This window comes from Gopherus flavomarginatus, unplaced genomic scaffold (assembly GCF_025201925.1).
Source record: "Gopherus flavomarginatus isolate rGopFla2 unplaced genomic scaffold, rGopFla2.mat.asm mat_scaffold_1756_arrow_ctg1, whole genome shotgun sequence".
NCBI classification, from domain to species: Eukaryota; Metazoa; Chordata; order Testudines; family Testudinidae; genus Gopherus; species Gopherus flavomarginatus.
In genome coordinates this window covers 26,016-34,403 of record NW_026114750.1, presented here as the reverse complement: position 1 = coordinate 34,403, position 8,388 = coordinate 26,016, and the positions used below count along the sequence as shown (strand labels likewise).

General features: G+C 51.8%; 1 non-coding gene across 1 annotated transcript; it reads left to right on the top strand.

Annotated features, from left to right (window-relative positions):
• Positions 1-2,988: 2,988 nt before the first annotated feature.
• On the top strand, positions 2,989-3,062 carry TRNAK-CUU (transfer RNA lysine (anticodon CUU)). Its single transcript has one exon. It is a non-coding gene; the product is annotated as a tRNA-Lys (tRNA).
• The last annotated feature ends 5,326 nt before the right edge of the window (positions 3,063-8,388 follow it).

The following is an 8,388-nucleotide window of genomic DNA, read 5'->3' as shown; positions in this document are numbered from 1 at the left end:
CTAATCCAACATGGCAATATTGATTTCCGCGCGACTCCCCTCGTCGGGGAGGAGTACAGATATCGGTATTAAGAACCCTTTATATCGATATAAAGGGCTTCATTGTGTGGACGGGTGCAGGGTTAATTCGTTTTAATGCTGCTAAATTCGGTTTAAATGCGTAGTGTAGACGAGGCCTAAGAAAGCGGCTGTTTGACCTACAAACAACGACAAAGTAAAACCTGCAAGAGCAGCCTTTCAGTTCAGAGGCCTGATAATAAGATGTTACTAATAACTGATGAAAGAGTTACAAACGACTCAAAACCATACTCAGAACAAACCAAATGGGAACACAGACAACACCATTTTTCTTCGCTGCTCTTCAACCACGATATTCTTCCCATAGGGAGGTCCATCGCTCCAGGGGGTTCAGTGCCACAGTAACAGGGTGATGTGTGCAAGGGATGGAGGAAGCTGCTATTCCATCTCCCTAGTCCAAAAATCAGTTTAATAGCTAGTCCTGAGATAGAGGAAGTATCAGTTATTAAAGTCATAAGAACTAATTTAACATTGTGATTCCAGCCAATGTTAAAATGATCTAACATTCAGGTTAATAGAAACATTTCTAGTCCTCTGCATAGAACGCTCAAATGATGCAAAAATAGCAAGTTTGCTTTAAAAAGTCATAAAAGGGGTGTCATCCAGAATCTGACACTTGGTGAAACGTAACTCTAGAACACACAACCAGTTTGGGGATTGTGCTCTGCTTCTTAACAATCTGCCCTGAGGTTGCCACTCACAGTCACAAGCTACTCCAGATGGCTGGGGCCCTCTCATGGATCAGTAACTGGTTAGCAGCTTGGAAAGAAAGAGTAGGACTAAATAGTCGTTTTTGCAGTGGAAAGAGGTAAATAAAAGGCTTCCAATGTATGAGACGAGGCTACAGACATTAGGGCTGGTCAGTTTAGACAAGACCGTAGAGCACCAGTTCTCAACCAGGTGTCTGCCAAAAGAAACCAGGCTTGACCCACATCCCCAAGCCACCAAGCGTACCTGCCTGCATTGAAGGGGGAGAGAAAGGGCACAACAAAAAATTGCAGCATCAATGCAGAAGAGAGAACTCTTCCCCTGCCATTATCAGTAAGGGTTGCCTCACAGCCACTGACTCCCTGAACAGAAATAGCAAAAGTCCAACCACAATTCTACTTCCTTTCCACTACAAGAGATAATGGGTGGGAGCTGCTCTCTTGAGACTGTCCTGCTGCTGCCCAGGCACATGGCAGACAGAGCTTGGCCCGCAAGCTGAGGGTTTTGATCGCTTGAAGGCCCAGAGGGAAAAGAGACAAGTGCTCGTGTATCAGAGAATTGCTTTGATCCATTGACCTGTGGGTTATGGGCCCAGCACGCGTCCGCTGCACCACTCTGCTGGCTCTTTAATCCCCCTGCCACCCAGCCACCTCTATCTGGATTAGTGCCTTACGAGCTCTCACGCTGGCAGGCATATGCGCCGGCTGCTAGGCAGCTGCCCGGGTCACATGCTTTTACAGCTTCTACAGGGTAAAAAGGATCTATTTGGGGTTTGGACCCCATTGGGAGCTGGGTAACTGAGTGCCGGAGACGGGAGTACTGCTTAAACTGTTTTCAATTAAGCCTTCAGCTCGTGGGGGATGAGGTTCAGCCTTTGATCCGTGTCTGCAGCAGGCAAGCGCCTCTGGCTCAATCGGCCCCCACCCTGCCCCCGCTGTATTAGCAGACTAAAACCTGGAGCAAAGGCACACGCCATGCAAGGGAACAGGAGCCGGGATTTCGAACAAATATCAACATTTTAGTAAGATGACATTCAAAGAAGAAAAAGGTGTACAGTACAGCATTTAGGTGTAGAAGTTTCTGGTGATCAGGGAACAATGTACAGATTACCCAGGGGGTGCGAAGTTCGGTTTAAGATCGGGTGGCGTAAGGAATACAGAATCTGCAATAGCCCTGACTGGGGGTAAAAGGTTAACGTACAGACACTGAGTTAGGAGGGTATGTTGTCCATGTGAGGGCTACGTTCAGGTGTGGAGTTTAAGAAGCGGGTACGACAATGAGAATGGATTCACCCGCATTTGGTGAGTTTTAACATTCAGTGTTTTTTAATCTTTGCCACAATCTAGTTTAAGCAGGGTCGGTATGAACTCTACCCTGCCATCTGTTAGTGATCTGTTGTAAAGGCCTTTGGGGCTGATGTCATTTGCATGGTTACACCCACCCCAGATTGCATGGGGGGAGTGCTTGTCCAAATGGTCATTTCAGCTGCTGTGGGATCCCCCATCTCTTTGTTATTGGGGCAGGAGTAATCAAGTATATTTTCCTGTTTAGTTTGGATCAAGGAGAGAGTAACTGTACCTGGCATTTGAGGCCTGAGAGCTTGCCCCTCGCCTGGAAAGGATTCACCATTAAGGGGTATGGGTTCCAACCCCCCCCCTCCCCAAGTATGTGGGAAGTAGAAATAGATGTTTGTTCTTGGTCTGATTGATTTTGTGTTTAAAGACAGAGGTATTTTTGAATATCTTTAGAATTGTTGTTAGTACTGAAGTTTCTCATCTTAAAGTTATGCTATTAGATTTTTTCTACAGTATATTTTGGTGCTGAAAGGTAAAAGGTTGCTCTGTGTGTGCTGTTATGGAATGAAGTAACAAAGGTTGGTTGCAGAGAGGGTGCATGTGCCACAAAAGTTGTGCCTGTCCCACCCCAGCTGTGGTCCCAGAGTCCAGAATTTGCATAAACTCACCCCCTTACCTGTGACTAACAAGCTTGCCCTGCTAACTCTTCCAGCAAAAGAGACCAAAGAAAGTGTATGCAAGCCCTGTACTGCAGCCCCAGTACTATTTTCGGTTCCTTCCCACAGATCTTTCACTCCGCACCAGTCCAGTTCCTTGCTGTTGCTTGTCCAACCACTGCATGCATGTGCTAGACCGGACCCTGAGCTGATTCCTGACTGTTGTGCTCCATAGAGCCTAGCCTGTCTGTGTCTCTGTGGTGCAATGGGTCAGCACGTTTGGCTCTTAACTGAAAGGATGGTGGTTCAAGCCCACCCAGGGACAGTGATAAGCCTGTGCTACTTCCTTGCTTTCCTGCGGGCAGGGCCGGCTTTAGGCCAATTCAACCAATTCCCCTGAATCGGGCCCTGCTGGTGCACTGTACTAGGGTGGCCCAGCTTCCCCAGGGGGCAATTTAAAGGGCCTGGGGCTCCCAGCAGGGACTGGAGCCTAAGGCTGTTTAAATTGCCACCAGAGCCCCACTGCTGGAGACTTGGGGGCTATTTAAAAAGTCTGGGGCTCCCCTTGCTTCTACTGCCCCGGCCCTTTAAACAGCCCCCGGAGCCCTGCCACTTCCCCAGGGCTCCCGCGGCTATTCAAAGGGCTGGGGCGGTGGAAGCAGGGGAGCCCCAGGCCCTTTAAATAGCCCCTGAGCCCTGCACTGCTGCTGCTACCTTGGAGGAGGAGGGGGCACTTACCGTACAGGGTAGGCTGTACCCTCTGTACCCCCACCCCTGACACAGCCAGCCCCTGCTGCACCCCCTGCCCTGCCTGCACCAGCCCCGCACCCCGTGCCCTGTCTCCAGTCAACCCTTGCCGCACTCCCCTGCCTTAAGCCAGCCAGTCCCACACTCCTCTGTCTCCAGGCCTGCCAACCCCTGCGCACTCCCCTGAGGCCCTGCCTGAAGCCAACCAGCCCACTCCACCCCACATCCCCCTGCCTGCTGCCAGCCCCTGTCAGCAGCCAGTCCCACACACCCTGCCCTGCCTGCAGCCAGCCCATTTGCAGCCAATCCTGCACAACCTGTCCTGTCTGCAGCCAGCCCCGCACACCCTGCCCTGCTTGCAGCCAGACCCTACCTCCAGTCAGCCCCTGCCCTGCCTCCAGCCAGCCTCATGTCCACTGGTGCCCTGCAGTTCCCAGGGCAGCAACCCTGCACACATGCTGCAATGAGAGGAGCAGTGAACAGCTGTGACCCACACATGTGCACACCTTAGGGTGACCAGACAGCAAGTGTGAAAAATTGGAACAGGGTGGGGGGTAATAGGATCCTATATAAGCAAAAGACCCCCCAAATCGGGACTGTCTCTATAAAATCGGGACATCTGGTCACCCTAGCACACCCCCAGGGAGTGGCGGGGACCCGCACATGTGAAACGGAGCTCATTTCTAGTTCAGGCCCATCTTTTTAAAAAAGAATTTTAGGTAGGGTTAACATACATCCGTATTTTCCTGGACATGTCCAGCTTTTTGGTTCTTAAATAGACCATTTGGGAGAAATTTTTAAAAATATGGATGTATGGTAACCCTATTGGTACAAAAAATACATACTGTGGCACATCCCTTAAATCAGAACTTTTTACAGGGAACCGGCTGCTAAGAAATGAAAGGCTTTTATTTACATGATTTTTTTTTTAGTCATCCCTGCCGGGGCCCCGCCGAATATGTTCGAATTGGGCCCCGCATTTCCTAAAGCTGGCCCTGCCTGCAGGGAGCCTCAAAGGTCCCATTTTGCTGCCTCTTGGCCTCAGTGCGTTCAGCTAGTGGCCCGAAGACCGGGCTGGATGTCATTCAGAAACCCATCTCCCAGCAGCTATTCCAGAGGCTCAGGTTTAATCCTCAAGGCCGAGCACAAAAACTTTCAGCCAGGAACATTTCGCTCTCTCCCCGCCTCCGCCCAAGTGGCAAAGGAGAAGGAGACGAGACACGCCGGCTCAAAGACGCCTCCCTCCCACTTCCCTGTAGGCTGTGCAATGCTCTTGGCCTTCCTCACGCCTTGTCAGGAAAGCGCGGCCATACTACTCATGCCTGAGTCACGTCCGCAGCCTGGCCTGCCCTGGCTGACAGTGTGCAGAGCCACGCCAGTCAATGGCAGTTTGAGTAAGGAGCCTAGGCTCTTTCCCCTGACAGCCACACACACAGCACTGCCTGGTGTCCTGAGAGCCTCCTTCCTGTTCTCTCGCAGCACACGCTGCCTGCCAGTGTGGGTGGGAAAAGGGGACCAGGAAATATTGCAGCCTCATTCCAGGACAGGAGGCCCTCACCATACCCAGGCCTGCCTCTTGCCTTCAGTCCAGGTAGCCTCATGGCCTAGGCTCTTGGTGCTCTGCTGGTCAGTGCCTTGCTGGAAGGCCCTGAGGGAAAAGAAGCAAGCACACATGTAGCAGAGGATGGCTTTGATCCATTAATCTCTGGGTTCTGGGACACGTGCTGGGCCCATAACCCAGAGGTCAATGGATCAAAGCCATTCTCTGATACACGAGCACTTGTCTCTTTTCCCTCTGGGCCTTCAAGCGATCAAAACCCTCGGCTTGCGGGCCAAGCTCTGTCTGCCATGTGCCTGGGCAGCAGCAGGACAGTCTCAAGAGAGCAGCTCCCACCCATTATCTCTTGTAGTGGAAAGGAAGTAGAATTGTGGTTGGACTTTTGCTATTTCTGTTCAGGGAGTCAGTGGCTGTGAGGCAACCCTTACTGATAATGGCAGGGGAAGAGTTCTCTCTTCTGCATTGATGCTGCAATTTTTTGTTGTGCCCTTTCTCTCCCCCTTCAATGCAGGCAGGTAGGCTTGGTGGCTTGTGGATGTGGGTCAAGCCTGGTTTCTTTTGGCAGACACCTGGTTGAGAACTGGTGCTCTACGGTCTTGTCTAAACTGACCAGCCCTAATGTCTGTAGCCTCGTCTCATACTTTGGAAGCCTTTTATTTACCCCTTTCCACTGCAAAAACGACTACTTAGTCCTACTCTTTCTTTCCAAGCTGCTAACCAGTTACTGATCCATGAGAGGGCCCCAGCCATCTGGAGTAGCTTGTGACTGTGAGTGGCAACCTCAGGGCAGATTGTTAAGAAGCAGAGCACAATCCCCAAACTGGTTGTGTGTTCTAGACTTACGTTTCACCAAGTGTCAGATTCTGGATGACACCCCTTTTATGACTTTTTAAAGCAAACTTGCTATTTTTGCATCATTTGAGCGTTCTATGCAGAGGACTAGAAATGTTTCTATTAACCTGAATGTTAGATCATTTTAACATTGGCTGGAATCACAATGTTAAATTAGTTCTTATGACTTTAATAACTGATACTTCCTCTATCTCAGGACTAGCTATTAAACTGATTTTTGGACTAGGGAGATGGAATAGCAGCTTCCTCCATCCCTTGCACACATCACGCTGTTACTGTGGCACTGAACCCAATGGAGCGATGGACCTCCCTATGGGAAGAATATCGTGGTTGAAGAGCAGCGAAGAAAAATGGTGTTGTCTGTGTTCCCATTTGGTTTGTTCTGAGTATGGTTTTGAGTCGTTTGTAACTCTTTCATCAGTTATTAGTAACATCTTATTATCAGGCCTCTGAACTGAAAGGCTGCTCTTGCAGGTTTTACTTTGTCGTTGTTTGTAGGTCAAACAGCCGCTTTCTTAGGCCTCGTCTACACTACGCATTTAAACCGAATTTAGCAGCATTAAAACGAATTAACCCTGCACCCGTCCACACAATGAAGCCCTTTATATCGATATAAAGGGTTCTTAATACCGATATCTGTACTCCTCCCCGACGAGGGGAGTCGCGCGGAAATCAATATTGCCATGTTGGATTAGGGTTAGTGTGGCCGCAATTCAATAGTATTGGCCTCCGGGCGGTATCCCACAGTGCACCCTTGTGACCGCTCTGGAAAGCAATCTGAACTCGGATGCACTGGCCAGGTAAACAGGAAAAGCCCCGCGAATTTTGAATTTCATTTCCTGTTTGCCCAGCATGGAGCTCTGATCAGCACAGGTGGCGATGCAGTCCCAAACCCAAAACGAGCTCCAGCGTGGACCGTCTGGGAGGTACTGGATCTGATCGCTGTATGGAGAGACAAATCTGTTCTATCAGAGCTCCGTTACAGAAGACGAAATGACAAAGCATTTGAAAAAATCTCCAGGCTATGATAGACAGAGTCCACAGCCGGGACTCAGCACAGTGCTGCGTGACAAGCATAATGGAAAGCCAAAGAATCAAATGGACGTTCATGGAGGGAGGGAGGGGAGACTGAGGACTCCAGCGATCCCACAGTCCCCGCAGTCTTTGAAAAGCATTTGCATTCTTAGCTGAGCTCCCAATGCCTGAACAGTCAAACACATTTTCCCAAGTGTTTCAAGGGACCCTGGAGCTAGGCAAAGGGGTCCAACGGGCAGGGCCCCTGGAGCTAGGTTTAGGGGCCCCAGAGATAGGGCCCCTTGAGCTAGGGTTGGGGGACCCATGCATAGGGCCCCTTGACCTAGGGTAAAGGGCCCCATGGGTAGGGCCTCTGAAGCTAGGGTTAGGGGACCCAGGGGTACAGGGCCTGCAGATAGGGTTAAGGGTCCCACGAGAAGGGACCTTGGAGCAAGGGTTAGGGGCCCCACGGGAAGGGCCGTTGGAGCTAGGGTTAGGGTTCCCACATGTAGGGACCCTGGAGCTAGGGCTAGGAGCCCCAGGGACGGGGCCACAGGAGCAAGGGTTGGGGGTCCCAGGGGTGGGGTGCCTGGAGCTAGTGTTCGGGTGTCTAGGGGTGGGGCCCCTGGAGCTAGGGTTAGCGGCCCCATGGGCAGGGTACCTTGAGCAAGGGTTTGGATCCCCAGCAATAGGGCCTCTGGAGCAAGGGTTAGGGGTCCAAGGGGTGGGACCCATGGAACTAGGGTTAGGGGTCCCACTGGTAGGGCCCCTGAAGCTAGAGTTAGGGGACCCAGGGGTAGGGCCCATGCAGCTAGGGTTTGGAGTCCCAGAGATGGGGCCCATGGAGCTAGGGATAGGGGTTCCAGGAGTGGGGCCCCTGGAACTAGGGTTAGAGGCCCCACGGGTAGGGCCCCTGAAGGTAGGGTTAGGCACCCCAGGGGTAAGGCCCCTGGAGCTAAGATTAGGGGTCCCACGGGTAGGTCCCCTGGAGCTAGGATTATGGGTCAAATGGGCACGAAGCCAGGAGCTAAGGTTAGAGCTCCCAGAGGTAGGACCTCAGGAGCTAGGGTTAGGGGCCCCACGGATAGGGCCCCTGGAGCTTGGGTTAGGGATCCTAAGGGAAGGGCCTCTGGAGCTAGGGTTAGGTGCCCCACGGGCAGGAGCCCAGGAGCTAGATTTAGAGGCCCCAAGGATGGGGCTCCTGGAGCTAGGGTTAAGGTCCCCACGGGTAGGGCCCATGGAGCTAAGGCTAGGGGCCCCATGGGGAGGTCCCATAGAGCTAGGATTAGGGTCCCCACGGGTAGGGCCCCTGGAGATAGGGTCAGAGACCCCAGGGATAGAGCCCCTGGAGCTAGTGTCAGGGACTCTAACCCCCAGATGGGAAAGTTAGTTGTCTGACCGCGAGAGAGACAGGCAACACCAGCAAGGTCCGATCAAAAGCTCTTTATTGACAAGTGCACGCATCAATATAGAGCAGCTC